This window comes from Equus przewalskii, chromosome 7 (genome assembly GCF_037783145.1).
Source record: "Equus przewalskii isolate Varuska chromosome 7, EquPr2, whole genome shotgun sequence".
NCBI lineage: Eukaryota > Metazoa > Chordata > Mammalia > Perissodactyla > Equidae > Equus > Equus przewalskii.
Window position 1 is genome coordinate 85,415,374 of NC_091837.1, and position 19,439 is coordinate 85,434,812.

At 35.6% G+C, this 19,439-nt stretch overlaps 1 long non-coding RNA gene across 1 annotated transcript; it reads left to right on the forward strand.

The window, feature by feature from the left end:
• The first annotated feature begins 408 nt into the window (after nt 1–408).
• On the forward strand, nt 409–10,413 carry LOC139084943 (uncharacterized). Its single transcript, XR_011542881.1, has 4 exons — nt 409–528; nt 1,605–1,742; nt 7,561–7,865; nt 9,592–10,413. It is a non-coding gene; the product is annotated as an uncharacterized lncRNA (long non-coding RNA).
• The last annotated feature ends 9,026 nt before the right edge of the window (nt 10,414–19,439 follow it).

The following is a 19,439-nucleotide window of genomic DNA, read 5'->3' on the forward strand; positions in this document are numbered from 1 at the left end:
CACAGACCTACTCCACTCATCAGCCATGCTGTGGAGGTGTCCCACATACAAAATAGAGAAAGATTGGCACAGATGTTAGCTCAGGGCTAATCTTCCTCAAGGAAAAAAAAAAAGAGGAGCATCAGCAACAGATATTAGCTCAAGGTGAATCTTCCTTAGGGGAAAAAAAAAGATAAGGAATCAGAATAAAGTAACTAAGAAATATTTTTGCTTCAATATGATATAGCTAAACTCTAAAAAGTTCAAATGTTGATTTTCGAGGTTTCATAAAATACAGCTGATGTTCCATGAGTAAAGAGTCAGCAGCACTTTGGAGGGAAGTGTCCAGAGGGAATAAACAGCAAAATTCTATTCTAAGAGTGCGGTGTACTGGCTGTCTCCAGTGATGTAAGACATATAGAATGGTACAGTAACTAAGCTGTGAGAAATAAGGATCCCCAACACCACTCACGGCTGGCGGCAGGCACCTCTAGGTAGATACGTAGTCCGGGACCACTAGGTTCTCAGGTTCTTCAAGGTTCTGCATTTGTAAGTGTCCTTAACAGCTGGTATACAACTGTGTTATTGCAGCACCTCAGAGCTCTACCTAGCCAGATGACTTTCATTTAAAGGAAAGTAAATATATTACACAATTTTGTTGCTTGTAATGTCTGTTAACAGTAGGAATCCAGGTTCATAAAACTGAATTTTGATATATATTCCATATTTTTATATATAAATATATGCCTTTCAGCAGATTTGATTCTCTCTCTTATAAGATAGAAGGAAAAACCTTGTCAGAACTAATAATCCTCTATCGGAAAGCCTAAAATTGAGAGTGACATAGGGCTCTGCACAGCAGAGCAACCTTAGAAAAGAAAAGATTGTGCACCTGTTTTTGCCAAAATTTCTGTTCTATATGTTCTTCCTAACTTGTCCGTTCCTGGGGCGGCAGCGTTTTTATTTGGTTAGATTAACAGTAGGATGCTTTTCAATCATAATCATTGTAACTTTCACAATTATGTTATGGAAGATAATTGTAAAATGAGCAGGAAAGAAGCAAGGATATGCGTTTGCTCTTGTCTTTCATAAGGTGTCTAAAATAGAGAGAAACAAATAATGTTGCATTCTTTCTCTTACAAAAATGAGCTAAGAGAAATACAGGCATTGCGTAATGCAGATGATTTTATGATTTTAAAGAAAGCTGGAATTGTACAAGAAACCTTTCTGATTTTCTAACAATAGACCTCCTAGTATAATGAGAAAAGATTAAAACAGGAAACTGTTAATAAAAGCAGAGCTATTCATATCTAACTAGGTCAAAATTGGGTGAAGATTCTGGAAGGAAATTAGGGTAATTTGTCCCTCAAATATCCAAATCAATAGGAAAATGTTGAAAAATGAAAGGAAGCATGAACTGGAGGTTACACGCTTCAGAGAGTTCTTAAAGAGGACATACATGTTATTTTTCCCAATGACGTTTGTTGATATTAGTGTGGATAATAAACTGGGGATGCGTTACTATGAATGGTCATAATCCTTCTCCTTTTCTGAATCGCTTCTGTGATTGAGCAATTCTGTTGGACTGCTGTTTAAATTGTTCTTTCTCCTTATTTTTGCCATAGAGTTATGGATTTTCCCAGAGGGGGGACAGAGAATTAGAAGAGAGAATCAAGAGAATCACGAGAGCCATCACTCATAACAGGGTAACCTCCTCTCCATTGGGACACAACAACTGCTGACACTGTATGTACTAGTTTGAGGTAAAGTCCTTCCTCCTCACTTTAAAAAACAAAAAAAAGGTAACACTCAAGTGGGATGTTGCAAATGTAACAGAGATAACTATGAAACACAATAAAGACTGGTGAACCAAATTATGTCAATCATCCTGTTATGTGTGCTGCCATTTATTTTAGAAAGCTCATAAAAGTTTTATTTTAATAAGTGTATGAGTCATTTAATATCAGCTAACTTCATTTTTATTTTAAACAGCTTTCTTGGTGAATAATTGACATGGAATAAATTACATATATTTAAAATGTACAATTTGATAAATTTTACATGTGTATATAGCTGAGAAACCATCACTACAATCAAGACAGTGAACTTAATCACCAACGCTAAGGTTTCTTAATGCCACTTTGTATTGCTCGCTGAGACCCATAATCCACCCACAGGAGATCACTGATGCACTTCATAGCTATAGATTAGGTTGTATTTTCTAGAATTTTCTATAAATAGACTACATACACTTTTTGCCTGGTTTCTTTCACTGAGTAAAATTATTTTGAGATTCATCCATATTGTTACCTGTAACAATAGTTCATTTAAAAAAATCTGAATAGTATTCCATTGTATAGATGCGCCATACATTTTTTTATCCACTCATTGGTTGATGGAATTTCAAGGTAATTGCATCTTTGTACTACGATAAATAAAGCTGTCATGAACATTCGTTTGCACATTTTTGTATAAACATACGTTACTTTTTCTCTTGAGTATATACCTAGGAGTGTAATTGCCAAATCATGTGGTAGAGGATTCTTTTTTCCAAAGTGGTATAGCAATTTACATTTCTACTTGCTGTGTAGAAGAGAGCCCGTTCTCCCACATCCTGCTAACACTTGATGTGATGAGGCTTTTATTATTATTATTAATAGATAGTTGACATACAACATTGTGTAAGTTCGGGGTGCACGACAAATTGATTTGATACATCTTATTGCAATATGATTGCCTTTGTAGTGTTAGCTAACACCTCTATCATATCACCTAATTATCATTTCTTCTATTGGTGGAAACAATTAAGATCTAGTCTATTAGTAAGTTTAATGTTTATAATACAGTTTTGTTGTTTATAATCATTGTATTGTATATCATATCTCCAGTACTTATTTATCTACTATTTGCAAGTATGTACCCTTAACAACATTTCTCCTATTCTCCCACGCCCTGGTAACAGTTTCATTCTGTTTTTTTTTTTTTTTTTTTGAGGAAGATTAGCCCTGAGCTAACTGCTGCCAATCCTCCTCTTTTTGCTGAGGAAGATGGGCCCTGAACTAACATCCATGCCCATCTTCCTCTACTTTATATGTGGGAGGCCTGCCACAGCATGGCTTGCCAAGCGGTGCCATGTCCATACACGGGATCTGAACTGGCAAACCCCAGGGCCGCCAAAGGGGAACGTGCACACTTAAACACTGCACCACCGGGCCCGCCCCATTCTCTGTTTTTTAAAGTTTGTGTTTTTTTAAGATTCTACATAAAAGGAATATCATACAGTATTTGTCTTTCTCTGTCTGACTTATCTCACTTAGCATAATCTCCTTAAGCTCTATCAACATTGTCACAAATGGCAGAATTTCCCTTTTTCTCATGGCTAAATAGTACTCCATTGTATATGTATGCTACATATTCTTTATTCATTAATCCACTGATGGACACTTAGATTGTTTCCATATCTTGGCTATTGTGAATAATGCTGCAGTAAACATGGAAGTGCGTATATCTGTTCAATAACCTGTTTTTATTTCCTTTGGATATACACACAGAAGTGGGATTGCTCATATTGTAGAGAATGAAATTGGACTCTTATCTCACACCACTCACAAAAATTAATTCAGAATGGATCAAACACTTAAGCATGAGACTTGATATTGTAAAAATTCTAGAAGAAAGCGTAAGAAAGAAGCTCCTTTACTTTGGTCTTGGAAATGATTTTTGGGGTATGACACCAAAAACAACAAAAGAAAAATCAACAAGCAGGACTACTTAAACTTAAAAGTTTCTGTACTGCAAAAGAAACAATTAACAAAATGAGAAGGCAACCTACGGAATGGGAGAGAATATTTACAAAGCATGTATCACATAAGGGATTAATTTCTAGAATTTACAAAGAACTCATACGACTCAATAACAGAAAAACAAAAAAATCTGATTAAACAATGAGCAGAGGAACTAAACAGACATTTTTACAAAGAAGATATCCAAATGGCAAACAGACACATGCAAAGTATTCAACATTACCAATCATGGAACCTGAGGAAGGAAAAGATATAAAAGCATGTGGCCAAACTGCTATGTTTTTAATTGTCTCTCTCTTCTGTTGTGTTAAATCTACTCTAAATATTGGCATTTTTCTCTCTCAGGAGGAAGCTTATTCTGTGTGATTCCACACAATGTGTTTTAGACATTATGGGATAACAACCAAGAGAGAAAGGAAAAGAAAAGATGTCTGGTCATCTAAGTTCAGCCTTGGGAAAGTTTGCATGTGGAGTAATTCTTTTGTAACAGATAATCTGCAATCTAAATATTTTATTGAAATTTTACCTTTGATTAATAACAAGCAACTGCTTGTTGTCACTATAACAATATTTGGCCTTTTTTTGGTTTGTTTAGGGAGGGATTTGTTTGTTTCTTTGCTTGTTTTTTTTTACTGACTTTTACTCAGAGTTTAGAAATAATAAATTGGAGGATGTCTTGATACTGTATTCATTAAGAAATGTGTTAAATCACTTCCTTTACCCATGAGCCCATAAAGTCCAGAGTGATTGCAATTTGACTTTCCAATTGCTAATTGGTTAGTTAACTTCTCTGACAGCAAAGAAAGAGATCTTTGATTAGGAGACTAAGAAAATCATTGTTTGTAATTCATTCTTGCTTTGCATTCTTTTTTTATTTTGAGTACCAAGGATTATGAGGTTTTTTAATAAAATCAGGAAAATATTCAAAACACAGTTAATTGATTAAGTAATGGAAATTCTGGAACAGTATCATGCAATTAATAAATCAGCCCAATTATCACCTAAGGTCTCATAAACTTACTAGGAAGTCCCTGTGAAATTTAAGGTTTTGGAGGAGATCCCCTTTCCAGGGGCACTGGGGGCCTTCACTTTATAATGTGAAGAAGTGAAGCGGAGAGCTGAGTGACACAGTGCGACTGCATGAGGTCAATAAAGGCAGCTGACACTACTCCTCCAAAACATATTGGAGGGATTTCTTTGCATTTTATGAGGTTTTCTTTTGGAAAAAGCCTTATAATTTGACTGGAGTTTGGGCAATTTATACTAATGCATTTGCCTTACCTGTATATCATTGACAATGTACATGTCAACTTTGATAATTTTAATATACTCAACTAAAGAGGAAGAGTGCATTTAAAAATAGACATGTTACCATGACGACAGGCTTCTTTCAAACTTAAATTAACACGCTCACCTAATCTGGAAACATACTAAAAAACTACACGATGAGTCCAAATAAGCATTTACAATTTAAATATAACCCTTTTTTTGTAGATGGTTATTTCTTAGATAAAGAAGAATATAAGTCCATAGCAGGCAGATGTACTTTTAATATAACGTTCAGTTACTTTAGGGACTTCATTCAGTTTGCCAGATACTGAGATGTTACAACAGGGAGACATTTGGCTCACAGAAATAATACTTATTTCTTAGTTCATGAGAAACTACAGACGATAGCATAGCTTATACATAGATTTGAATTCGCTGTGATACAAAGCTATTATGCAGCATATATTTTTATATGCAACTGATCACTGACTACATATGAAATATTCTATTACCTGTTGCTAAACAAATGTTTTCTCTAATTTTAAATCTTCTAAAATTATCATTACATTATGTGAGATATTTACTACAGAAAACTAATAGAGCATATAAAAAGCCTCTTTTTAATCAAAATGCATGTTTTCCATAAAATCCCAAATCTCACTGTGCTTCTTTCAGGCATATGGTTTTGCAATAGCTATCAGTCTTTATTCCGATTATTTAAAAGAATTCGGATTATTTAAAACTTCCATATGTTCGGATCAAATTTACATCCAACGCTAGATAGGATATTTTCCAAACCAGGATAGAGCAATTTTCTATACATTATATAGATTTTTAATGCAAAAAAAATAATGATTTGATAAAACGATCACATTAAGTAACCAGAGTTGAATATTTTACATTATATTTTAACTAATTTCATTTTAGCAACCTAGATTTTCCCACTGTCCTCAATACTTAAAAAAGGAAGATTACAGATTTTTTGAACTTTTCCTTAGAGAAAGTGATTCCATCTTCCCTATGTCCTATAGTGGTTTAATTCAATTTTTTAACTATTCGTTTTCTGTATTCCACTTACCCTTTCATTACTTTCCTTAATTACCTGTCTAAACCATTTATCTATTCAATCAGTCACTTTTGAAAAAAAAATTTATAATCCCAACTATGAGAAAGGGACTGCTTTAGATGTTGTGGACAAGAACTAGAGTAATCAAATATTGATCCTTACTCAAGTGACATTTAATCTTGGAAGAGACATCAGTAATGAATGTAACTTATCACATGAAATGTTGGAAGGTAGGGTTATGCTCTCAGAATTTGTCTCATTCTGTATACTTCATGATGTCTGCCATTAAACTGCAAGTAATGCTTGATGAAAATTGAGAGAAGGGTGGAAAAGTCTTAAGTAAATATTAGGAAAGCTTGGATAAAATAGAGGGCATTTTAGTTGGTCTTTTTTGAATAAATGGTGGTTTTATAATCAGAACTAAGGGAAAGATATGCATCTGTAAAGAGTTGGTACTTAGTGCTCCCTGGCATAGCCCCATATGTCACAACTCTTGGGATTCAGAGAAAGGACTTTAGGTTTGGAAGATAAAGCTTTATTTGCTTAACCAAATGGAAGAGCCAAGCATTTGCAAAAATGTTTCTCTGACCGCAGTGCCTTACAACTTTGCTTCATTCCTGTTCTAAAGCACATTCATCTTGAAATTATTCTGATTCACCCTGCTGGTGAAAAGGATGTGATTAGAACAGAAAGGGTGCAGGTTTCAGTCACGCAGGATGAAACAGCTCTAGAGATCTGCTGTACAACAGCGTGCCTTTAGTTAACAGCACTGCACTGCGCTCGTGAGAATTTGTTATCAGGGCAGACCTCATGTTGCGTGATTTTTTTTTACCATAATAATAATTTTAAAAATCCCTATTACCCAAGTTTATAATTCTTGACTCAGAATAGAAAAAAAAAATAAACAAAGGGGAGCAATAGAATTTATTCCAAGACTTGAAAGGATGGCAGGATGATAGCTAAACATTTACTAATAGAGAGATAAGGGAAATACTTTTAAAATCTGATGCAGTTGGGGGAAAGTCCATGAGATTTTTAGAATATTTGGCAGAATTTTCTGTTCTGTCCTTTCCTTCATTACTACGGGAAATAAAAGATGCCCAGAGGGGCTGGCCCGGTGGCACAGTAGTGAGGTTCACATGTTCCACTTCGGCAGGCTGGGGTTAGCCAGTTTGGATCCTGGGTGCAGACCTACACATTGCTTGTCAAGCCATGCTGTGACAGGTGTCCCACATATAAAAAGTAGAGGAAGATGGGCACAGATGTTAGCTCAGGGCCAGTCTTCCTCAGCAAAAAAGAGAAGGATTTGCAGCAAGTGTTAGCTCAGAGCTAATCTTCCTCCAAAAAAAAAAGATGTCCAGAGATTTCTCTTATAGTCTATATAATTTCCTTTACCCATTTCTTTATTCTTATTTGTGTTTTTATTACTTTTATTGCTCTTAGTATTATGATCCTGGACATTTCTGTCAGTGAAAGAACATTTGCCTCTCTGCTGTCTTTGGATTTCCAGTGGCAAATGCCCAAAGACAGCCTGCCTTATTGAGGTTAGACTTCCCCTCCCAGAGTCAACTGACCCCTAAAGTAGGAGTCACGTGAACACTGATGCGGAACTCTGCACACCAAAGGTGAGAGTATCACCCTTTTCTCTGCCAACACCGACCATCTCACCATGATTATGTGTCCTGGAACAATTGAAGCTAATTTCATCGTGTCTTTTATCCCTGTCCATCTCAGTTTGAGTCCATCAGGTAAGACCCCATTCTCCAGACTATAATGCCTGTATCTCTACACATCACCTTTTCGGCCCAATCTCCCACCCCTTGTTATCTCCTAAGAGTCTTTATCAGCGCCCTCAGCATCTGGAGATCATTTAACATAAAATCCCCTACATCATCAATATTTTCTTGATTGTTCACTTTCAGACCACCCTCCCTTTCTCCATCCCAAAATACAGAACTTTGGAATTCAGTTTACTGAGTCTGATACTTTCAATGGATCCTGGAGTGTCTCCCACTCATACATTGAATATTTTAATCTCAGGTTCATTGTGAATTCCCAAATAGAGTTTCATGACCTCTGTAAGCCAATTTTTTTTTCTTACTATATGTCTATATATGTATCACTGTTCACTGTCATGGTCATAATCTGAACCTTGCTTAATGCTCAGCTTCAGATATGCCTTTTCCAAAATCCTGTTTCTTTTGCAGTCTATCTCATTTCACTAAATGCAACACCACTTCAAAATTTGTTCAGTGAAATAAAGTCCTTGGAATCTACTTTCAAAATATTTCCATCATCTAACCATTTCTTATCCCCTCCAAAGCTACTGTTTTAACAAAACTATCAATATTTCTTGTCTGGGTTATTACAATGACCTCTAAACAGGTCACCCACCTTCTACCATTTTGTCTTCTTAATATTGTAGCCAAAATCATTCTGCTATTCATCTGCTCAGGGTTCTCAAATGATTCTCCATACCAGTTCTAGTGAAAGCCATTGTTTCCAGTGGCCGACAAGGTTGGACACCATTTGGCTCTCTCGGTAACCTCTTTGACCTCGTTTCTCACTCCTTTCCTTCTCTCATTTGGTCCCAGCTACACTTGACTCCATCTTATTTGTTCCCAGCTACATCTATGTCTATGCATGCCAGCTTCCTCCTAGCTCCAGGCTTGTGCCTTTTCTCTCTGACTGGAGCATTGTTCCTCCTGATATCTATGTGACTTACTCATTTATATGTAACTCATCCTTAATCATATGTCACCATCTCATGGAGACCTTCCCGTCAACACTCTCTAAAGCTGCCCCAATATTTCTTTCACTGCTTTACTTTTCCCCTTAGCATTTATCACTTTCATTATATAGTCTATTATACACTTGCTTTACTGATTTACATTAATTTTCTTTTATCCGCACTAATATAAAAAATACTTCTTGTCTTTGTTTACTGCTGCATCCCATGACAGTGGCTAATACATGATAGGTGCTCACAATTACATCCTGAACAAAATGAATGAATGAAATGTTTTAAATTTTTTTCTGGAGTTTACATTCTAATGAAAGGAATGATGCGTAATTAGGAGGGACGTAAGCTCCAGACCTTCATATGTAAATCCAATCACCTTGCTAGTCATTCATTAATTCTTTCATTCATTTTTTTAAAGCATGTAAGATTTTTCTGGATCAGAAAGATGAAAATTGGGAACGATGATGATATGACAGGATTAGAGTGGATGAGGCTGAGAAAATATGGCTAGGAAGAAATTGGGTGAATTGACTGAGAGAAATACAAGATTTTATGAAAGTTAGTGGGAGTATGCAAAGAGGTGATATGGACATAACTGAGTGTCCTTAATTAAGTTGTGAGGAATTAGGTGAGAATGGCATAATAGACCATAGTAGAAATGTGGGATTGAGACAGAAGTAAAGAATTTAATTTCTTTCTATTTTGTTTCTCTCTCTTTCTATTTTTGACAGGTCTGCCAAAAATATCAGAGACATACATATTAGAGACATATAATGGATGAATTGAAATACAGAGCAGGAGTAGGAGAACCCATCTTAGGGAGTTGTATATCAATAATCTATTTGGGGTGTAAAAGAAAGCATGTTTCACAAAACACATGATCAATTTTTAACAAACTCTGTGAGAGACAAAAAGGAAATCCATTTTGAACCAAAGGCATGCCATGCCTGTGACATATAGACGTAATTATTGGGCAACCTTTGGTCTCTTCTCAGCTTTCACATTTTTTAAATTGACAATATCCCAAGGATCTTAGAAAACACAGCCAGAGGCAAAGATAAATTGCTGATCTTTTATTTGGGAGATGAAAATTCAGGTCAATGAGAGCAAGGACAAAGAAAAATGAAGTAGGGGATGATGGAAGAAATGCAAGGTGATTTGTTACCGTGGTGGCCACAGCTTCACGAGAGGCAAACAAATACTGCAGATGTGTCGACCTGCCTCGAAGGATGTCTTCAGACAGGCTTGACAGATACACCACATCTCCAAAGAGGCTATAGGAAGGAGAAAGGAGACAGAATTTATCTGTAGAGCTCCCTACCATCTTGTATTTCTCACTGGTCAAGGCTCACTGCACAGAGTTAACTCCCCCGTACCTGGAGTTTGCACTGTGCAGCCTCTCTGAGATTTCACCTAACTACGGAAATGTCTTGAAGAGGCCAAACACCAGGAGTAACTGGCCCACCCACCAGTCTCTGCAGAAGACGAATGGATCATGGCAGATGCTGAACTGGATTTGGCATCTCTATTGAAGTAGTAAAATAGCCTTAGTAGATGGTGATGATTTGGTGAATGTTTTCTCTCGTTGGTCAAGAGGATCAATATAATTTTGCCACTTCATGGTAAGGATACCAATAACTTCACTGTCTTGCCTCAAGACAATATTGACTCTTCTGCTCTCCATTATAATATATTTCCACTTTACAAAACATTACACTGATCCAACATATTGATGATTGCTAATCTGACCTGATGAGTAGAAAATGGTAAGCATCCTAAAAACTCAGTAAAGCATATGAATGCAAGGATTTAAACTCCTGAAGATTCCTGAGCCTAAAACATCAGTGATGTTTCTTAAAGTCCATGTAAAACACACTGTCCACAATTTAGAATTAAGTAGAGTTCTATAGCTCTCTTCAGGTTTTTTAGGCAACTGTGGCAAGTTGTTTGCAAACTGCTTGCCATAATTTTCTCCCTTTATGCACACCCTTCGACAGCCTCCACACACTCTGATTACAGGCTCCACCATGTCCATTGGGCTGGTCAATGGTAAAACAGTAAATACGACACAAGCAGATATTTGAAACATGTTTGTTCACCATGATTTATCTCGCTGTTGTTGAACAATAGACCAGTACCCAGTAAACATTTCTTGAGTAGATGTATTTGTTATTAGTTTTGAATGAAATGAGAGAGAAAATTAGTTTAGTTTTAATTTCGCTTAGTTCTGAGTAAACTACATTCAGATTACGGAACACTTTCTGTCATAAAAACCAAAAATATGTACCTTACGGACAGGTTTATAACATGTTCTATATATTTTTTCAAACTAAATTCATCAAAACTTTGGGCCAATTAACTCCAAATTTACCATCCTTTTGAACCTACTCCACACACTGTGTAGGCATTGCTTTTGATTCTATCCTCTCACCATCCAAATATATCCATCTACACACATTTTTGCCTTATTTTTAAAATAATGCATATAACATTATTATTATTATTATTATTATTATTATTATTATTATTGCTGAGGAAGATTCTCCCTGAGCTAACATCCATTGGCAATACTCCTCTTTTTTTGCTTGAGCATGATTAGCTCTGAGCTAACATCTGTGCCAATTTCCTCTACTTTTTATATGTGGGAGACCACCACAGCACAGCTGGCCAGTGAGTAGCCCACACCTGGGATCAGAACCTGTGAATCCAGGCTGCCAAAGTGGAACACGCAGAACTTTAACCACTTAGCCATGGGGTTGTTGGGCCCAATATAACTTACTTTTTTAATGATATATGTTTCTGGTAGAAATAGTCATTTCTTTAAGATCGGCTTTTTTCTCTACTCTAAAGGATTAGATTAGATCTATCACATTCAATAGGTTTTGGAATCTGAAATCTAGATTTAATTTCCATTTACAATATACTCACATTTCATGTACGATCAAGTCATTAAATCTATAAGTTTCCTCATCAGCTAAACACATCATATGAACACCCATTTCACTATGCTGTCCTGAAGACAATGCTACATAATAAGATGCTCAAAACAGAATTTCATCTGTAAGAGACATTGAATAAAAATTATTTCCAAACTTTGCATAATTTATTATCAAATGGCTACATTTTTTAAGATTATTTCCATGTAGAGTCTATGCATTAAACAATACTGTTTGAAGTTATGAACGTGGATTAGCACTCCAAAATTGTGTCATTTCATAAGAATCAAATTATAAATCAAAATGATTAATAACCTACTGTCAAGGCCCAAAATGTTAAAATATTGGAAAGATACAGGGACTTTCTCAATTTTAGAACTGATACGAACTTCTTCAGGGATTATTTTAGTCCAATCTCATACATTTATAGATTTATAAAATGAGGTCCAAAAAGGTTGGCCGTTATTTGGGATTCTGCATCCAATTCCAATGTGGGGGGGGGGGGGACGGCAGTTTCCCCTCAACATCACCAGGCAGTGCTCAGGCCACCAGCTGGGTGTCCTACAATTTAACTAGATTCTGACACTATCTACCCAGAGACAGCATCAGATTCCAACAGGTAAAGGACTCAGTCCCACCAGACTGTCCTCCACTTCAGAGGCCAATCTCAAGCCCAGGTTGTCACCTGTTCTTACGAAGGATTGGCTATAAATCAGAGGTTCTCATGAATCTCTCCATGGGTTTAATTAATTTGCTAGAGTGGCTCACAGAACTCAAGAAACCCATTTACTCACTAGGTTACTGGTTTATTACAAAGGATGTTAAAGCATGTGAATAGAAACAAGGTCCCGAACGAAGGAGATTCTGTCTTCATGGACTTTGGGGGCTGGCATGGCGGAATGTGGAAGTGTTCTTGTTCCCCAACCTGGAATCTCTCTAAAACCCCAGCTTTCAGGTTTTTATGGAGGCTTCATTACATAGGCATGATTAAATAAACCATTGGCCGTTGTTGACTGCTTCAACCTCCAGCCCCTCACTCCTCCCCAGAAATCAGGAGGTGGGACTGAAAGTTCCAACCTTCTATTCATCATTGGTTCCCCGACAAACAGCCCCCATCCTTAGGTGCTTTCCAAAAGTTACTCATTAACATAAACCCAGTTGTTGTGGAAAGAGATTTGTTATGATGATAAGACACCCATTTACCTTTATGGCTCTGAGGCAATTTCCAAAACTGAGGACAAGAGACCAAATATTCTGGCAAAAGATGCTCCAATTGCTCTTATGACTCAGGAAATTGCAACAGTTGTGGAAGCTGTCAACCAGGAACTGTGGATGAAGACCAAATACATAAGAAAAGTACATTTAAGTCATCTGAATGTATCACAATATTGAAGATGCATATTTAATTTAATGTATTTACTGTGTAAAGCTTTCAAGAGACACAGAATCTCAGAGGTGAGGAGAATCCTAGAACACAAGAATATATAACCTAAGCTTTTCATTTTACAATGGAAGACCATGAGTCCCATGGAAGTTCAGTTAATTTTCCAGTCTTACACTAAGAGGCAAAATCTGGACTAGAACCCAGAAATGCTGATTATCATCTTCATGTCTCTTTCTACTATATTCTCATTTTCATTAAATATAGTGGAATTTTGCAAAAACTTTAGCAAATTAAAATAAAACATGTATATTCCATAAACTAAGATGAAAGAGAGTCATTTTAGCAAGAAAAAAACCTATCTGGCCCTGTTGGTATTTTGCTTTTGGATCATTGAGTAGCAGTATCTACATTGCTCATTTTCTCTTAGTAACAGGTATCCGAGAGGGGCTGAATAGCTGTTTTAGAAAATATCTATGGTGAGTAGATATTCATTTTTACTATATTGTTAAATGTTATTTTCTTGCACTTGAAGATTACAATCAAATTTAGTGTTATTACAACAACAATTCCACTACAATGTTTAACCAGACGTTTTTACTATGTGTTCTGAGACTCAATCACGATTTTTATATTTTATTCTTATCTATGAGATTTTTTGTTCTAGAGGATCTCAAGATTTGAAAGCTTAGGGAGACCCTTGCATGAAGCCCATTGAAATATCTCAAATAAACGATTTTCCAAACAATTCCGGTAAAAAGGGATTGAAAGTCTCTTAAAGCAATGCTTTCCATTTCCAAAAGTTCTCATTTCTAGCATATTCTTCTTTGTATTAAGGCAAAACAAGCCTTGTGAACATTTCTACCTAATTTTCACAACTTTGAACCTCCAACCAACAATAATAATTTAATGACTTTGATATTTCGTCCAATAAACCCTTAAAACAATGTATAGGACATGTCTTCTACCAAGTCAGATCTCAAATATGAATAGAATTACTTCTTTTAGTTGTTCATTATGTAATATTGTCAGATTTTCTCTTCCTAGATTATACCAAATTTATGAACGTTTTACTGTAAGTATGCCAAATGCAACCAAATATTTATGTTTTTCATTAAACCCATTTTTTATCATGAAATTAATATTTATTTAGCATCTACTATGTGCCCGTCAGAGTAAACAAAAACACAAATTTCTGCATTCATGAAACATGTTCTGATTTGTTGGTGTGGGTGGGGATGAATGGTAAAAATGATTAATATATACATTTTATAATTTGTTAGAAGGTGATAAGTGTGATGAAAAAAATGATCCAGAGAAGATGGATGGAAAGTCATATTGGACTAGAGAAGGAAATGTTTGCAATTTTACAAAAGGTGGCTGGGTACTGCCTTGAGAGTCATTTAGAAAAACTTGAAGGAGGTGAAGAGGTGAACCATATGGAAACCTAGCAAAATTTTTCATGATTTTCAACAAATAATTCAATTTGCATATGTTTTTATGCTTGTGAATTTTCTATTTTCTGAACCACAGCACAGGAATTTACATTTATTCCCATTAATATATTTTAGTATATTGAGATGATCATTTTAATTTGCCTATATAACTTTAATTAGGACTCTGTCATCAAAAACATTCACTCTCTGTATAAAATAAACCATATTTATCCTAATGAAATCAATACTATTAATACTGTAAAGTTGAGGGTAAACTATACGACTTTGTAATGCTATGAGAGAATTTTCTTTTCAACTTAGTGTCTATGCTTACATAAACTTACTGATTAGCATCCTTTGTTTCAGCTATCCAACCAATTCTGTATGCCAATTATATTTTTATTCAATAAACATGTCGTTAATTTCTCACATGAATATCATGAATGAGTTTTACAAATGCTTGGGTCAATTGCATTTTCAGCATTTACCCATATCTACCAGTCTAAGGAACACAGTCAGAAAAAAAAAAAATGTCAGATATCATATCTATTAATTTTTACTGGTTTTTAGTGTCATAATATACACAAGTATCTAAAAAATAAATGTCTCTATGATTGAATTTTGTTTGCACATTTATATCAAGTTCAGATAAATGCTGAGAGTTATGTTGGTGTCTTTTGTTACGTTAATGAGGTGACTTTCAGAAGCACCTGATCTTGGGGGCTGCTTGCCAGAGGAGTCCACCATGTGACTAGAGGCCTGGAACTTTCAGTCCGGCCCCCTGATCTCTGGAGAGGAAAGAAGGGCTGGAGGTTGAATCAATCATCAATGGTTAATGATTTTATCAATCATACCTAAGTAATGAAACCTCTGTAAAAATCCAAAAGGGCGGGGTTCAGAGAGCTTCCAATTTGGTGAACACACAAAGATTCTAGGAGAGTGGTGCACCTGGAGAGGGCATGGGAGCTCTGCACACTTCCCACATCCCTTGCCCTACGCATCTCTGCCATCTAGCTATTCCTGAGCTACATCCTTTTATAATAAACTGGTAACAGTAATTAAAATGTTTCACTGAGTTTTGTGAGCCTCTCCAGGAAATTAATCTAACCCAAGTAGAGGTCTTTGGAACCTAGAATCTACAGCTGGTCCACCAGAAGCACAAGTGACAATCTGGGCTTGCAAATGGTCTGAAGTGGGAGCAGGTAGTCTTGTAGGACTGAGCCCTTAGCCTATGGGATCTGATGCTATCTCCAGGTAGATAGTGTCATAATTGAGTTGAGCTGTAGGACACCCAGCTGATGTCACAGAATTGCTTGGTGGTGTGGAAAAACCACCACAGGTTGTAATTGGGTACAAAATTATTAATGATTAATGAATTTCTTGTTTGCATTCATTCTTGCTGGCTTAATTCATTTGTATATTCTTTATTTGTTTATTAATTAATTCACACATTTGACAATACTATGTCATCTGTGCGTGTTTTCAGGGTCCCGGAGAACTGTTTGCCTTGCCCATGTTTAATTCTTTTGAAACAACTGGCAGCTTCAATTACTTTAAACCAATGTTTGCTATACTAATTCAATCTTTTAAAATTTGGTTAGAAGAGAGAAGCAAACAGAAGTTGAGTGCTTCTCCTTTCTGATATGCTTATACCCGACATCATTCATCTTCAAAAGTAGAGTTGTTTTGTGCCATTGGTCACTCATAGTCTCAGTCAGTCATCTATGCTTACAGTTGAAGTCCATCTGCAGATTAACTGAAGCCATGTATGGAGAACCTTCAACAGATGTCTCTTTATCTCTTTTCAGGCCTAGATATTTCTTCTGTCTCTGCTTATCCCAATCAACCCTGCCTAACAAGTTCTGAAAGACGTTCAGCAAATTATTCAGTTATCCAAATAGACTTGCAATGCTCAGTCTTTTTAGCTCTGTACTTTCTGTGCTTCTCATAAATGTTAGGCAGAATTTTAAGTGACCCCGATGATCTCCACTCCTAGGTGTTATGCCTATAATTGTGTAACATGGCCAAAGGGATTTTGCAGATGTAATTAAGGTTACTAATTAGTTGATATTGAAATAATCAAAGAGAGATTATCTACATGACTATTTAGGTTATTTAAGGATATCTAAGTAGATTAAGTCCATCTAATTGCACTTGTTCTTTAAAAGCAGAGTTTTCTCCAACTAGCAATAGAAGAATTCAGAGATGTTTAAAGCACAAAAAAAAATCAACGCAACACTGCTGACCTGGGGATGGAGGGACCACAGGCAAAGACTGGAGATTGGCCTCTAGAAGTTGTGAGCCACCACGAGAATGGAGATCTCAGTCTTACAATCACAAGGAGCTGGGTATTGCCAAGGACCAAAAGAGCTTTGATGCACATTCTTCTCCAAAACTTCCGGAGAAGAGGCGGGTCTGGCCAACACTTGACATTGGGCGTGTGTGACATGAAGCAGAGAATCTCACAGAGCCTGCCAGACTTCTGTTCTTTGGGCTGCTTAAAGTGTTGTTTAAGCAGCTATGTTTGTGATAATTTGTTGTGCAGCAATAGAAAACCGATCCCTGGGGAATGCCTTGTTACCTGGCAAACTCTGATTTGTCCCTCAGGACTCAGCCAAATCTCTTCATTTCTGGAATCTTTTATTTCCCTGACTGAGTTAGTCTCCTTCTGGCCTGTGCTCCTTTTGGCATAGCTTTCTGCATGCTCCATGTTCTCTCTTACTAATGGAATACTAATTTCATAATTAATATAATAATAATTACTGTAGCAATCATTTTATAACCAACTTTTTCAGTAGACTGTTATATCTTATAGATAGTAGTCATATCTTTAAGTATCAGGATCTGCAGTCACAAGCAGGACTTGAAAATAATAAGTGCTTTATTTATGATTATTTAATTAATACATACTAAATGACTTCACTGATATTACAGGAAAACATTGTTGTATTTAAAGTAAAAACTGCTCCTTAAAAGACCCTATCCAAATTCATTAACTACATATGCAAATTCAATTGATTTACTTTATATTTTGCCTACAGATAATATCCACTCCCATTTCACCTTCAAATACTTTAACAAACATCTGAATATATTTTTTTCATTTATTTTCTCAATATTCATCATAGATGTAGCCAATTCCCACTACTCAATACCACATTTTATATATTGCTGTTTAAGTAAAGTCTCATTTATAATATTGTTTAAAAAACCCCCAGAAATAGTCCCTGACAATTGGGGAAAATTTGTGGTAAAAACATATTGTGTTTTGTTAAGTATCCAATTCTATTCCTTAATTCACTACAATTTTGGTGTCTATAAGTAACTGAGGTAAAAACACAGAGAGCTTTAACCATCATTATTTCTGTATAATGCTACTTTCAAATATGGATAATTCTCAGCTAGCACACTGCATAAAAATTAATATTGAACATAAGATACGGAAATTAATAGGAATTTCTATAATTCATCATTCTATTTACCTTAATAGGTTAGATTAGTATAAACTTTATTTTAGAAAGTACATAGCATTAAATTCTTTGCAAACTAATGAAATTATTTAAAATATTTAGAATAGAAATGTTATGTCAGTGTTTGTAATGTTTAACTTAAAGTGATTTTGTGGCTTCTATATTATAAAGCCATGCCAATAATGAAATCTAAATAATTTAAAATAAATAGATTATTATATTTTAATCGCATTTTTGATTTGTAGCTCAAGTTTTAGCACAGATTAAAACAGGCATTGAAAATAATCTAGCTCGTCTTTGAAACAAAGCTTCTACCATTCTTCTCCCGTTTCAATGTGCCTTGCCAAATGATACTGCATCCTGGATCCAGCCGCAGACTCTCTCTGGTTAACAAAGAATTCTCATCGGTATGTAACATAGACTTGGGGGATGCAATACCTATTTTCCCCTCAAGCTTGGCTAAATCAGTAACCTGGATTTATTAGTTTTTAATAGTGCACCCAGAAAAGCCTTTAAGGGATTTAAACTGTGAAGATTTAAAAATAAATGGGGGGAAGGCATTCTTAATGAGTCAGAGAAAAGTAGGAAACTGTACTACTTTCCTTAATGATGATGAAATTTTCTCATTTTTTTCTATTTCTTTGCTACATTTGCTCAGGAAAAATATCTCTAGCTGGCCAAGTTCTGACACTGAGCAGAAATTAACTTCACCGTTATAAACGTCTTTATGGCCTTCACTGCCAAAGAACTCTATAGTATTCATTTAACTTTTTAATCATCCGTGAAAGCAAATGATGCTAAAACACCTGATTATAGAAATTTGACAAGAAAAGTCCACTTTCAAGGAAGCAAATGAGAGGGTAAACAGATGTAATAAGAAAAAATAATAAAATCATTAACACTTAAACAACTAGCTTTGTAGATTTTGAGAGAAATTCCATATTATTATTGATGTTAGAGCAGTAATTTGAAAACATGCGCTTGCCTCTCTGTCACTAATAATGGTTCAAATATTGTTTCCCTACTAAAGAGATTTTATTTGTTAGTGCATACTAAATACTGATCCTGGAAGGAAAATCATGTGGAATAATTATGCCGAATGTTTGCTACAAGTAGGAATTCATTTATTTACTTTTAAGAGCAAAAAGTCAAGCAAGGGGTGGCGTTAAACCTTCCTGTGTGGAGGGAAGGCTAAACCCTATCTGTATTAACGGGAATTATTGGGACCCCTGGTGGAGGGCAGGGCACAGAGAATGAGGCTTTTTCTTCTCCAGCTGTTCCAGTATTAGATCAAGCTAAGATTTAGAAGTTTGATTTTAATTAAATGTAAAACAGAAAAAAAATAAAATAACCCAG